The following is a 13,115-nucleotide window of genomic DNA, read 5'->3' on the forward strand; positions in this document are numbered from 1 at the left end:
TAGAAATTTGGGCCATATTATATATTTTTTTTTGTAGAATATAATTCTGTTTTTGATTAAATATCTGTGCAGTGTGTGACCATCTTAGAATATACTAATAGTATATACTATTACTTTAAAAATTATATATACTAACAGGCTGTTAGTTTTGTCAGTTGTCGTTATTTGGCTAACACTGTTAGCATTATTTGGGCATGTTGTATTATGTTATTTTGAGCATTTTATATATATATATATGATTACCAAGTCTGGCATAATTGAGATACACACAGCATTACTAGGAGCATACTGTGGATTTATGGCTATTATGGATAACAGGTCATGATAGATTGCTTATGCTTCAATTTGTTTGTGTAGGCTGTAAAGGTGAGGCATTAATGTCTGTTCATTTTATTTATTTATTTTTAGGGTAACAAAATAGCAATGTGAGTTGAACCTAACACTTGCTTATCCTGTCTATCTACTCAGACTAAAACCCTGTGCACACTAATAAGCTGTACTTAAATTAGTATTAGAGACACTGTATAGATTTGTATATATTGTCTCTGTACTGATCGAAGAAGATATTACAAGGATTCATTGCTGCATCTCAATTCAGACGTTCAATAAATAACTTGTTTGAAAGGAGCTGGTGGTAAGAAGACAAGAGTTTTCAGACAAACCATACAAACAACAAAGAAAAAGAAAATGAATACAAACCCCCCCAAACATATTTAACTGTAGTAACCGAGGCTTAACATTACGAAGGAAAATGTACTGAATAATAGTCGAGTCTGAATCGCCTTTCTCGAAAATTCCTACTGTCCCATCTATATCAACTGGAAGGAGAGACTCTCATCTGTGCTGTGCGCGCGCGGGCCCGCGTGTAGAGTGTTGAGTGTGTGTGTGTGTGAGGGAGAAGTGGGCAAAGGCTCCGCCTCACTCAAAAAGCGAGAGGGGAAAAAAAGGAAAAGCAAACTGATACACACCTCTCAATTCTGGCAGGAGGAAAAGAATAGGAGTGTTTATGAACCGTATAAGTAAACAGCAGGATAACCAGGCACACCGAGAGCCGAGGCTACTTCCCCCCGTAAAACCCGACACCAGGCACCGTTTCCCTGCGCCGGAGATTGTCCCGTTGCGTTCAGGATTAAGTTTTTATGTCATCTAAAGGTGGATCATTATCTAAATCCGAGATAACAAGCGAATTTGAAATGCGTAGCCTGCGATGCTATTTCTGGAGCCCCCAAAGCCGACGTTTGAACTCTCAGTAAACATCCAGTCGAGGTAGGATTCAAGATTATTGCAAAGGTGGTGTAAAATATGTCGGTGTGTGCTCCACCGGGGTATAGTTTGAAAGCTATACTCGCATCGCTGTCCATGTGTCCCTGCGCCATCAGCAAGGAGAGACAAGGGAGGGTGGGAGTAGACATTAGCCGATACTCCACTTCATAGTGATGTGGAAATTGGCTTTATTAAGTTCCTAATGAGGCTGGGCAATTAAAAGGTAACGGTGAACATCCATTAAACGTCCAATCAAGATCAGCTATGAGTGCTTTAAATAAAATTTAAAAAATTGCATTGATAGATTTTTTTTTTCATTTTTCATCCGAAACCAGGAAGAACATGCACGGAAGGAGTTTGATTAAAAGTTTAGTACTGGTGCAGGCCTATTTTGCAGTTCTTCCTGGCATCAGTTTGGACATCTCTAATCAGCTGTAGCATACTAATTAGTGAGTGCCAAATAAGTTAATCACTCAATCAGATATCCATATGAGCATCTGCACATTTTCACACAGAGGATGGTCCTTCTATTTCTTACTTTTGAGAAGCACAGAGTAGGCACTGGTTCTCATAACTCTCACTCCCTTTTCTTTTCTTTTCTTTTCTTTTCTTTTTTTTTTAAACTGCATTTGGAGGCTGTAGTGAAAGAAAGCTTCAAGTGGAGGAGGAGGACGAGGAGGGCGGCTCCATTGTCTGGCCAGTGAAGGGGTGGGGATAAGAGGCTGTATGCAGATGTGCTGCTGGCAACGGACATCTGCTCTACCCCCTTGGGCATTGTCACAACAGGCAAGGAAACTTAGTGTGGAGCCTTCCTTCGGAGAAAAGACCTTTGTTAATGATGTGCAGGCCATGACCTGCACCCTTCCAGATCCCAGTATTTGCATTTTAAACGCTACATTTAGCCGAACATTTAATTCGGCTTGCTTTGAATCAGATAATGTGGAGTTTCAGATACTCTGATTTTGTTTTTCCCAGCTCCTTCAGTCCCACCTGCAGCACCACCCTCCCCGTTTGCCTTTCCCTATCTCTCCCCTCATCTGCCAACCTTCAGCTCTGATGGGGGAGTTGTGGTGGGGGTTGAACTTACTTTCCTGTTGTCTTTGTGGACTGTGTGTGTTGAGATATGAAAGCTGGCCTCTCAAGGCAAATGCATCACAGGCAGCATCAGAGTGTACATGGCAGCTCCTATCAGGCCTTTTGATTCATCGCTGAAGGGGAAAATACCAAGAAAATGCAAAATCACCGTTTTAATATTTATGATATATACATACATACGCACACAGACACAGCTTGTGCTTCATGGTAGCGCTCGGTGTTGATGTGCCTGTGCGCCTGTGTTTGTACTGGAAAACAGGAGTCTCATTTGCCTCAACAGATATTCCCTGGTGACTGCTGGAGTCACTGTACTGTGATTAGGAACATGATTTGTGCTTGTACTGAGCACCGTTGTACATGGCTGATTTGCTGTGCAACATGCTTGTGTAGGGACTTATTTGTGTGTCTCTGCTGTGTTATACCATGCTGGAGAGTTGAGATGCAAACTGGGGAGCAAGTGCACCAGAGCAGGAAAAGATGATAGTTTTTGAAAGCACAGCTGCTCTTACTGGCATGTGCCTGCTTATTTGGCATTTGCTTTTCTTTGGACAGAGGTCGCATGTTTTGTTTATTAAGAAAGCGAGCACTTACTTGAACTATATCCATGTCCTTTTGTTGATATGATTACTCTGTAAAGAGGAACAGCTAGAAGCACAACAACAGCAAAAGGAAAATCATAATCATGCATCGACTGCCTGTTTTGAAGTCACAGAAGCAAAGCAATTACAATTGGTTAATCATATTCTCAGAGCCTAATTCTCCATTTAACACAGTAATTTAGATGCTGCTGGAATAGCTCTTGTGAGCTCTTCTGAGAATTCCCATAATGGCCAGAGTACTAACGGCTCCCTAAAACTTCCCGTAGGTTGGTTTGAGAGGATTGTACTGTCATGTGATTTTTTTTTGCTGTGCATTGTGGAGAGGGGGTAACGGGTGTGAAATTGCACTGTGCTAGTTGCAAGAGGCTGAAAATGTACCAACTATACCACAGGTCTCTTTGAGCATGACTGCAATTAATCTTTTATCGGATAAATCTAGGTTTTGATTTTCTTTATGCGAGTTTTGTTCGAAAAAAAAAATCAACTACAGCTAATTATCCAGTTCAGTTCAGTTTATTTCGTCACAGTTTGAAGTTGAAATTTGCATGTTAAAAAAACAAACAAAAAAACCCCCAACACAATAAACAACAACAACAACAACAAAAGCTTTTTTCCACCTCAGCGCATGTGACACAGATCTTTAGACATCTTACAACTCAATCCTCAGATTGCATTAAGGCTTTGATGCTGAAAACAAAGATTGTGCTGTGATGTAGTGCACTTTGCAAACCGAGGGCTGAGCACTTGAGAGGCATTACAATGACGAGGGAACAGTTGTACTTTAATTATTCTTTGAGCAACTGTTGTGCTATGTTAACAACTGCTGCTGCCTGGTAATAGTTTTTTCTCAAAGAACACACATTTAAAAATCTGCTGTGTTTAGTTTAATTGGTGCATTTTGCAAATCTTCTGCACCTGCTTTCTCCCTGTGCTGTTGTGCTGTGTCTCTGAGTGTGTCGTTTTTTTCCTTCTGCTTGTCAAGGATAGTTTTGGGAGAGTGGATGTGGACTGCAGCAGACAGCAGCAGGTGTCTGATTCTCCTCGCTGATAAGACCTGTTTGCTCAGTGTGCTTAAAAGTCGCTGCGCTCTCTGACTCGCTGTTTGTACATGTGGGTGCCATGCACTCTTCTCTGCCACCACTGATAGGATATACACAGTATGGAGAAAGGAAAACATCCTCAGTGGTTGCTCTTATGTACAGCCAAACCCTTTCCCCCCTCCCCATACTCTCATGGGTGTATTCTTTTTTTTTTTTTTACTTTGGTCCTGCAACACTGGCGTCTTACAAGCCTCTTTGAAAGCTTAGCCAATTCCACATAATGTATTTGAATTGCAGTTTAGCTAATGCAGCAGCCAGGAAATAAGCAAGTTCTAGCCCACTGCTGTATTTGAAAGCATTAAGATTTTTAATTGAGACAATCAAACGCAAAACTGCAGAATCATAGTGTTGCCAAAAGCTACACATTAAATCCAAAGTGATGCCATCACTGAGGTGCATTGTTGCTTGTACTGTTTTTGAGAGATGCTGCGTAATTTCTGGATGTCTGGGATCATATTAGGAATGTCACGATGCCATAAATGTAATAATCACTACCAATACAAAAGGACTAATACAATTCTGGATACCCAATTTGCTACTACATAAAAAAAAATGTAGCTACTTAAACACGAACATTTCCACATTGCATATATGGTAAAGTGATAGGAAACAGACTGAAGTATTAAGATAGTTGCTGAGTAGCCTACTAATGTTACTATGAGCCTATGGAACATTTTCACAATAGCAGTGTCAGTGGCCTCAAACAAAATGGTAAATAATACTTTGGATGTTGTTAATATGGACTGAAACTTACTCAGCTTGAATTCTATAAAAAGATCCAAATGTCATTATTTTAAGTGCTTTCCTAAATTGGATCTGTTTCCTCCCTTGGACTGAAAGCATATTGCATTTTGCCTTTTTTGAATTAATTATTGCCCCTTGATCGTCCATCCCAAACACAGAGTACTTCCATACTAAGCTGGAGCTACCGTAGCAGCTCCACTAGAAAATCTAGATTTTGTTGTGCCATTTGTAGTTTTTCCTGTTTTTGTAGATGACCTTATTCTGCTTCTTCGCATGTAAAGAAAGACTACAGTACTTAACAGGGTAAATAGCGGCCGTTTTTGATATTTGGATGCTATTGTAGTGATTGCATGACTACTATGTAGTTTTTCAAATGGAAACACAAAGACTACAAAGAGTCTTTGGTGATGGAGTTTAACTCTGCAATATTTGATAACATATTTTTCAATATTACAATAGAGATATGACATGCAGTAAACAATTATTGAAGCATGCATATTTCACGGTTCACACTCTGCATGTGTTTTAGTAGATTGTTTGTTAACATACCCTCCAAACACTGAAGAGCCTATACCCACTGGAATGAAATGGATTCGATTCTCAAATGTTTGCGTTCTGAGTATGAATGCATGGTGTATGTACAGAAATTAACTTTCCTGCTTATGATGTAAATGCTCATACTGCCCTGAAAGTCAAAAGCTTTTTTATCTATTAACTATAAAAAGCTGAGCTGCATCATCCATGAGGCAAACTGGGTATGTGTTTAGGGGCTTGGACCATTTGGGGGTCCAAAAGTGAGCTTTTTAAAAAAAAAAGTTATTTACTTTTGAAACCAGTCAAGAGCATGTTTGTATTTTCCTACACAGAACAATATTACTCATAAAATACAGTCTTTCCATGCCAATCCCCCTTTCACAGATTAGTTTTCCCTCTTAAACCAAGCTCGCAATTTCCTTATCAGTTGAGGGCCTACTGCCTTTCATAATCAGAGATCCAAATAACCTGCCTCCACTCGTGATTATTGCTTAGGAGGTTAATTATGCTCTCTCACTAACAACCTTCTGACATGTCATCTTCTAAATGGTGAAAAAGTGTAAGAAGATTATATAAGATTATATATTCTCCGTCAATGGGGAAAAAGCCACTTTGTTAGTGGTTTTTGTGTTTGTGAAAAAATGATCTGATCATTGCACTTGCATGTTAACTTTGATTTGTGCTCTTTAGCCGCTGGAACCGGGAAGATGAACACCAAGCTAGTTCAGAAGCTTGAGGGAGAGATGCAGTAGTGGAGAGTGGCACTGAAGCGTAAAGTTACTGACATGTTTTTAAGTTCAATTCAATTTAATCCAGTTTGGTTTTATTTTAATAGCGCCAAAGCACAACAACAATAACCTCAAAGCACTTAAGGTGAAACCAGACTGATCACTTAAATCTCCAAATAATGATAACTAACTGAAATCAATTTAAAGTTTGACTCTTTTCTTACTGAGCATATTAACAAGTTTGGACAAAAAGGGCAGAGGCAGCACATCTTATCTTTCATCCACTGTATGTGAGGGATTGATTCAGCAAATGGGTGAAAAGAAAAAAGCATATATAGTCACAGAAATACAGCAGGCAATTTTTCAGTTCAGACTCTACTTCTGATCTCTCACATACTCGCTGGCTTACATTAATTTCGGATTCGTGGGGAGGGGAAAGATAGTTGAAAGATTTGTTGGCTTTGTACCAATTTGGAGTCACTCGGGAAAGCCTGGCTGAGGTTGTACTGGCCATGCTTGGCAGTTTAAACATAGATCCTAAGAACTGTCGAAGCCAGGCATACGACATGTAAGTAATATGACGGGCCAGTATAATGGGCTGCAGTCTCACTTAAAAAAAAAATCCCTTAATCGATGTGCAGCTTAATCTCTGAATTTGGTGGATGTCAACAGTATATAAGGACGCAGCTAAGATGCAAAAAGTTTCTTTGACCTTTGCAGTTTTTATGTGTTTTGTACTTTTAGATTTTAAAAATGATTTTTTTTAACAACATTAAAGTGGACATTATATTCACACGCTGTAGTTTCCATGCAGATGCATCTAAAGCACTTTGTGGAAATTATGTGCAATAATGGATGTTCCTAATGACATATCCTCTGATATGGAAGGAAAATGCAATGCATGCCAAGAGGCGGCAGAACTGTTTTCCCAAGCTGGGCTGTCTTAAAATTCACGGCGCAGTTTTGGGACCGTGTTTTAAGCAGATTCAAAGTGACAAGTGAGCGCTTACAAAAGGCCGACATGGATCCACTCACTGCTTTTTGTCTCTTTGTGAACATGGGATAATTCACTTATAAATCAGCTTGATCACAAGATATGCAGTGAGTGTTCCCATTGTGTGCCAGTCATATGAAGGTGAACTGCAGCACACCAAGAAGCCTAAAGTGTTTGCAGATGAATCTACCGAGCACAAGTAACACTGAAAGGCATGGAGCTTTAGGCGGTAGAAACATTTAACCTCAATATTGACAAGTGAGGTGCCTGTTTATACCACAGATTGGCAGCATTAGTGAAAATTTGGGATTCTACTGCACATGGAAGCTGAGGATGTGAATATTCATGCTCATAAACTAGCTGATGCACCGTGTGCTTATACCTGTCTGATTTAGATCATAACTTTGCAAAGGAAATGACCCAATTCTGATGCTTTGTACAGAATGAACAGGATACATCTCTAAAACATCTCAAAACAGCTTTTCCCATACGTGTTTGTAGCCCTTCATATGTTTTTGAATTTGGCTGTAACTAAACGTAAAAGACTCAACAGCACCTCAGTGTGCTCTCACTGATGGCCATTGAATCTAAACTTACTATAAAGTTTGACTTCGGTGAAGTTGTGACAGAGTAGAACAATGAAGGAGACTTAGAGGATGACAATCATGCAGAGACAGCTTAAAGTCTGGGACAACTTAAATGTAAATTATTGCTATAAAAAGCAAAAAAGCTCTCAGTGTTAATTTTGATGTAACATCACTTCCTTTACATTTTTCTAATGAAGTACAGGGCTCTAAATAATGAATAAGAGCCGCTGTTTCTATCTCATATGTCTAAATTCTTTAATTTTTTTAAATCCTGACATTACAAAACAGAATACTGGGTTATGTTTCGTCTTTTCTGTAGTATATGTAGCTTTTTCGCATTTCTAGAAAAAGACAGAGGTGAAGAAAAGAGAAAAAGATGGCAGATGAGGGGATTGTAAAGCTGATTGATAGACACACAGAAAGAACCTGGAGAGCAGTGGAGGAAAACAGGAGAAAGACAGGCATTTGTAGGAAGACAGTGTACGGTGAACTCTGTATTCCCCCAATAAAAGAAAAAAAAAACAAACAACAGATCTGGTTGTTGTATTTCCCATTCAACATTAAATAATATAAGGCGTTTCGAGCAGTGTTGTGTTTCTTTTTAAGTGAGGTACAGTGCACTCCCCATAATGAAGAGTGTGCAGTACATGCTCTGCATCTATGTCTGATTGATTAAAGAAAAAGTCTGGATATTTGTTTTAGAATTTGAATGAGTTTTGCCCTGTGCAGAATAATATATTAAGAAAAAGGAAAAAGCCTGACCACTGCACCATGTTGATTAGGGCTCCATTAAACATGTGTGCCTAGGAGTCTGTAACATCATTCGAGCCTTTTAATAAGCACACTCTAGATTTTTCAAGGGGGGTGACTGAAGCCTATATTATAGTGAATGTGGCACAATATGTGATGAGGAAAGAGATGAGCATTTCTCTAAATTATTAACTCATTATATGATTGTAGGAAAGCTCTTGGCAGCAGTGGAAGAGCAGTGGTGGATGTTTGCTCTTCCTTATATTTATGATCGAGGGAGTTTGCTAGCTCTTGCTTGGCCGTGTAATATCCTCCCACCTGGCACGAACTATCACACTGTGGATTCCCTGTTCCTTCTTAATGACTGTCTATTTTCCTCCATAGAAGTCCTAATTACTCTCAACTGCATTCATGGACATTATGCCAGAGTAAGACAGGATGAGGAGGGGAAGGATAACAATGGATGAAGGGTCATACTTTGGAGATCTAACAGGACTGTAATACACCTTTTCAACATGGAAAAGTGTGTGTGTGTTTGCCAGCGGAGAAAAAAAAAAGAGTTGATCTTCTCCCATTTACCTCCCCTCCCTCACTTGGCATAGCCGGAGCTTTAAACACCTGCCATTAACTTTCATGCAAACCACAGAGGATTAGGAATGAATAGTAGTACCAGGTTCCAGCTAGGTGTGCAAGTCTCTGTGCGTTTTTGCGATTGGTGTCTGCGTGTCACTTTTGCAGGAACTAGCAGACACAAAGCACCATCTGCACACAGCAGGCTGTCCTGACTGCCTGCTCTGCTCACTGGGGCAGAGAAGAAGCTTTCTGCGAGCATTTTTTAAGAAACTGACTCTGCTTCTGCAGTGGCTACGCTGGTTGTTAATGCTGACAGCTAATAATGTCCTCCTGGATGACTGTTCCTCGCTGGAGCCAAAGAGAATAGACAGAGACTAATGAAGAGAGGCAGGAAGTGAAGGAGAGAGAAAGACAGGAACAGATAGAGAGGAGAATACCAGTGGGGCGTTCAGCTCTCGCTCTCCTAGCCGGTGAAGTTTCCTGCAGATTACACACATATACACACAGGCTGAAAGTGCAGGCACATGTACTGTATTTAAATTCTTCGCTTTTTTTTTTCTTCCCCGTTCCTTCTTAATCGCTCTCTCCTGTCTCTCGAGGGAGGTGGCATAAAGAGGAGTAGGGGGGAGGAAGCAAGTTCCATTGTGTCTCTGCAGAGACCCTATTCCAGTGCAGCTGACATAGACTTGTGTCAGGAGGATCCATCCTGCTGATTTAGGCAAGCTGTAAACTGAAAGAGATGTCTAAAGTGCTGAAGTGGGCCCTGGCCAGTGGAGAGATGGCTCTGTTTGTTTGCCATTCTGCTGAGCACTACTTCACAGAGAAAACTTTTCTGTCCAAATTTGCTGACGAGGAGAAAAGGGACAAAAAAAAAGATGGAGTTTGGGTTTTGGAAGTCACTCATGGGGGCACACAATGCTTTGGCCATTGTGGCTCTTTGACACTGACATTTGGACATGGTGGTCGAAGGGGTGGAAAGAGTTAAAAGCTTACTTTTTTTCAGCTGTCTCTTAACAGACAAACCTTTTTTGCCACTGCTCACAATTCTCAGAGACAGCAGTCATTGAACCTTCCTGCGACATGAATATGCATGATAAGTCCGCTTTCTTCTCTGCCCTCTGAGCTGTATTTTTTTTTCCACCCAGAGACCTGTCGTGTTGTGTTTGATTGGCCCTGACATTTGAAAAGGTCCTTGAATAAAAAAAAAAAAGAAAGTTGTTTATGACAACTGGAGAACTCTCCTCGCAGCAGAGTAAAAATGGCATTTTGAAAGGAGCGCAGCGCCTGCATGTTTAAATGCTAATAGCTCTGCAAATGTGCGTGCTAATAGGATATTTTAATCTGGAGTAGTGCAGTATGTATACTTTCAGCATGCATGCACACTTTTTGAGTGTTACTTCTAATAGCAGTAGAAGGTGTGACAGCTTATTTTATTAACTGAATGTGGGGGTTTTTTCTAATAAAAGATCCCATTCTGTCTTTATGGAAGCGTGGACATTATCTAAAGACAAAGAACAGGCTTATACCCAGGAAAAAAAACCCTTAGGGAAATCTGTTTGTGAAAATCAGGCATCTGCTATGTATTATTGCAATGGTTATGATGCATATAAAGTGTAACAGCTTATTTTACAAGCTTACTGATGCTGTGTGGTAGAGTAAGGCTCTTAGTCCTTAAGACAGGGCCCTCGGGGTTCTGGTTGGGTAGCACTGTTGCGAGGCATCGAGTCCTTGTTTTCTTTGCAGTAGCCAGCCAGAAGTGCCAGGAATCTCACTGGAGATTCATCGGCTTCTGGAGTGTTTTATCTAGTTGTTCTTTCTGCCCTTTAGGTTTTGCATTGTGTCAACATGAAACAGTAAAAGATGAAGTTGAATCTGAGGCAGTTTTCCCACATTTTTCTCCAAAATAAAAAACAAAACAAATATATTAAAAATTATAGATGTATATATATATTCCTGTCATTATTGTTACTTTATGTTTTACCCACAAACCATGAAACAATTGCCAGAAAATTCAAAAACTCATGTATTATATATGATACACTAGGTTTAAGCCATGTCTGCACTGACCTGAAAAATATAGACATCTTTATTTCCAGCATATGGTTTTGGTATCATGCCTATAAGCATATAATATACTCATTACCTGTAAATTGCAATGAATTCTGAAGTAATAGTTCTGTTTTTTTTTAGTGATCATGTGAAGGACTGTGAACAACAGCAGTTTACTGCCTACTTTTTGAACCATCACAGATGATCCAACCTTCTTAGCACAGCCTCCAAGACACTGTTTTAGGGAGTATGGCTAACTTGTCGTTATCTCTGGAGGGTTTTTAGACTAATGTGCTTTGCAACATTAGTGAGGTAAAATGTGACACTGACAAAAAATTCTATTTTCTAGGGTCTATCTACTCATCCTTGGCATTTTGTTTGCACTGTTATATAATTTCAGTTATGAGTCATTTAAGAGGGAATAAAGGGTTTTGATTTGGAAAGCTAGGTAACTAGATGGCAAGCTCCTTAGACAGGGCGTTTAAGTGATTAAAGCCTCAGTTGCACAGCCCTAGTGACTTGAACTATTTTCTTGATTTAAATCCACAAATTGATGGTTGTTCTAATGGCTTTCACTGTAATATTTATCTGTGTTTGTCTTTGAGTGGGTGCTTAAGACAACAGAACAATAAAATTCCAAATTTATATTTTAACTTTTTTTTTAATGACGTAATTTTAGCTATCCAGTCCAGATCATTGCTTTCTGCGTGGCACATTTTCATGCATTGAACAGCCTCTTTACTTTCATAAATACTGGCAGGATTCCAGGCGGAAAAATCTGGCTGATATCCATGAAACCATTTGACTCCTAAAGCACACTGTTAAGTGAGAGGATGCACTTCTCCTTGATTTAAATGAGCAGTGGGTATCAGCAGTTTAGCTCCTGCGGAGCATCAGCCCCACACACACACACATGCTTACACATTGTCACATAAGATAAGTTATCTACTTGTTGCTGTATGGAGAGCTAAAGCTTCTGTTATGAAAAATGGGCTATTATCTTCTTATTGATCACATTGTTGATGAGACAAATGGCGGAACTGATAGATGGAGTTTTATCACCTTAACTGTGTCAGTATGAATATGGATATCATCAATGTTTGGTGAGCCAGAGGCTAACTCTTTGATTCTGTGCTGCTGAGGTGCTCAGTGGGACGGTTGGCTTTTCAACTCGTCAGCTTGTTCGCACAAAGACATGTTTGATTTCCCCCCATGTAGAGATGTTTGATTCCTGGTCCTGAACAAAAAGGATTTACTGTGGGTTAATGTTTCACTGAGCCAGAGAAAATCCACAGACTTGGTCACTCCTACTCAGTCCTCTGTGAGTACCCCCCTCGGGACTCTTCGTGAGGTTGGAAATAGGTGTTGCTGGGCTTTTAAGGCAGCTTTAACAAACTCTTACTTACATCACATACATCTAAGCTCCACGTACTTTTATTCTTCACTTTTATTCTTAAACTAAATATCTGACATGCCGATCTACCTCCAAGCATCTTTTTAGCTGATCAACATTTTTCCAATAATTAAGTTTTGTGCCATGAGAAGAGAGGGGTGTGCAATTCATTGCTATTGCCATTGTCAGCGATTTTGCTGATGCATGAGCTCCGTGTAATACCTACAGCTCTACTGAATGTGCTGTTTAAAATGGCAGCATAGTCAAATATAAAGAAAGTGAGAAGTCGCATTATCCAGGTTAGACATGGAGCCAGTGCAGCATTGCTGGAAGCAAATTTTTTTTTCATAAAATTCACATACAAAACGAAATACAGGATTTCCTGACACCAGTCATTGTGTCCTGGTATTCTAAATATTACCCATTATACCGTGTTTTAACACCATTTTTCTTTTTTTGTGCCCTGAGAAAAGCGTTTTCATTTGAAAGCGTACAGAAATGTGAAATGATGATAAACTTGAAGGTTATATGCTTTCTGCTCAATTCAGCCTCAGGGGAAGTTTGAGCTTGTGAAATATTTCAAATAACTCAAAGAACATAGTTTTTTCTGTTCCAGTTTTTACTTACTCGCCATTGTCTTCTCTCTCTTGGTTAAACCTCATCCCTGACCTTTCTCTTCTCTGCTCTTTTTCTTCACAGTTAAGCT

The 13,115-nt window shown here is 39.7% G+C and overlaps 1 protein-coding gene across 1 annotated transcript in view; it reads left to right on the forward strand.

Annotated features, from left to right (window-relative positions):
* The first annotated feature begins 947 nt into the window (after positions 1-947).
* ctbp2a (C-terminal binding protein 2a) overlaps positions 948-13,115 on the forward strand; it is a 79,294-nt gene continuing 67,126 nt past the window's right edge. The window contains exon 1 of the mRNA XM_084947786.1: positions 948-1,266. The gene's annotated coding sequence lies outside the window, so the exon portion shown is untranslated. The remainder of the gene's footprint in view (positions 1,267-13,115) is intronic.

Source organism: Perissodus microlepis, chromosome 13 (assembly GCF_051167445.1).
Source record: "Perissodus microlepis isolate ML-2025 ecotype Zambia chromosome 13, ASM5116744v1, whole genome shotgun sequence".
Taxonomy (NCBI): Eukaryota; Metazoa; Chordata; class Actinopteri; order Cichliformes; family Cichlidae; genus Perissodus; species Perissodus microlepis.